This window comes from Rhipicephalus microplus, chromosome 1 (genome assembly GCF_043290135.1).
Source record: "Rhipicephalus microplus isolate Deutch F79 chromosome 1, USDA_Rmic, whole genome shotgun sequence".
Taxonomy (NCBI): Eukaryota; Metazoa; Arthropoda; class Arachnida; order Ixodida; family Ixodidae; genus Rhipicephalus; species Rhipicephalus microplus.
This window is the reverse complement of record NC_134700.1, coordinates 266,672,284-266,674,368: the sequence shown is the minus strand read 5'-3', so window position 1 is coordinate 266,674,368 and position 2,085 is coordinate 266,672,284.

Genomic DNA, 2,085 nt, shown 5'->3' with positions numbered 1-2,085 from the left:
GGGTATGCTGACGACTTGCTGAGAGGCAATCGCTCAGAAAACACAAGGTCCCTGAGAAGATGGCGATCGATCTGGTCGAAGGTGTGACTGCGGAGCACACGTCTTTGATTTTAGGAACCGCTTCTGTCGAGGATCTCCCGCCAGTGCGTAGCACGGCTTCAAGGATTGCTGACTTCACAGCATCCGGGAACCCTACAGCGACAACACTGTGCAAGTCACGCACTAGCCGCGTCTCGTCACAGGTCAGCACGAGGTCCGTGGCACTCCAGAGAACTAATCGTACCGAGAAACATCCCTTGATCCCCTAGAAAATTCACAGACTGCCACGTATAAGTTACATGTTTCGTTGCTGGATCCACCATTTTCAGCCCCGTTTTCCAAAATGTGGCGGGAAAAATATAAGCGTTCTGAGATCAATCTGTGACCGTGTCGATCCAGTCAGGACCGCCCGCCAAAACCACCTCTAAGAAAACCACGCCACCACAGGAAACTTATTCAACTACCACGAGAATACCTGCTTCGTCAACCAGATGAGAACGGAAGTACCTCCTCTGAAATGTTACAGCGCGGTCAGGACAGACCACCCCGGTGCAGCCAACACCGCCCACCGGACACATTGTCGGCAACTCATCGCAAGTTCTCACGTGGAATAGACCGACCGCAGTGAGAGAGCCAACTCCGGCCGCCGACAACACACAGGCGGATTCCCCAACAGGGTCGCAGCGTGGTCGGTACCGACCACTGCGTACAGCCAGCATCGCCCACCAGATAGATTGTCGACTGCTGCAGCTAGCATCGACCACAAGAAACACTGTCGTGTGCTCTATCGACAATGCTTGCAGTCATGGCCGAGTGTGATGACGAAGAACTACGCCGGCCCTCTGGCACAGACGCGCATGCTAGACTAGTGACCTAGAGGAGGACGATGTCCAGAATAAGAACAGCTGGCCCAGAGAACGGGTCGGGTGTTTTTTTTTTCTCGCCGCACACACACACACACACACACACACACACACACACACACACACACACACACACACACACACACACACACACACACACACACACACACGCACACACACACACACACATACGCGCGCGCGCGCACACACACACGCACACACGCACACGCACACACACGCACGCACACACACACACACACACACACGCCCGCACGCACACACACACACACACACACACACACACACACACACACACAAGTGTGTGTGTACACAAGAGGGGGATGATTCAGTGATAAAAAATAGAATAATGAAAATAAAAGAACAGTATCATGCCCTCAAACAATGCCACAGAAACGTGTCATGAATTACGTATGCAGTGATACGGTTTTCGTCAAAAAGCTTTTTTTTTTTTTAGAGAGAGCAATCGAGGGAGTGCTGCTTAATATGTTTTACCACTGAATTCCCCCTCTTGCCGTGTTCCTTTCTTTCTCGTACAAAGTCTATTCATGATCGAAATACAGTAGTTGTTTGCTTGCGCGTCACCCTGTGCTGTCTCGCGGTTTTTCCTGTACCTTGCAGCGCATCACAAGCACAAAGACGACAACTAGCCTTTAACGCCGCCTTATTAGCGCTCTATCAGGCCACAGACATAATCTTTATCATTTCGTCCCCATTCCGGAGTAACATCAAGCCCCCCCCCCCCCCCCCAAAAAAAAAAAAAAAACAACGGTCCTGAATGAAGGCGTATAGCAAAGCTGCGTCTGATGGGGCGTGCAAGTTCTCAGAAAGGCTGCGCTTCGCATGACGGGCGTTGGGGACTTTCCTTCGTTTTGATTGGCGCTGTTGCCTCTCGGAATCCGGATGACCCACAAACCTTTTTTTCTTACTTTCGTTTATATGTGAAAGCCTACATTAGCGCACACTCTCATCCCTTCTCTACGAGAACGACGAGAGGTGGTGGTGTTCTCGAGAATACTACGATTTCTACCATGCTACAAATACTCATTTGCCTCAACAGTGGTGCATTTACTACGGTGGCGCAATCGCACATTTCTTTTAGCAACGTAACGTAAATCACAGTAAGTGTTGCTCAATGACGACTTCTGTCGGGCAATGTAAGCTG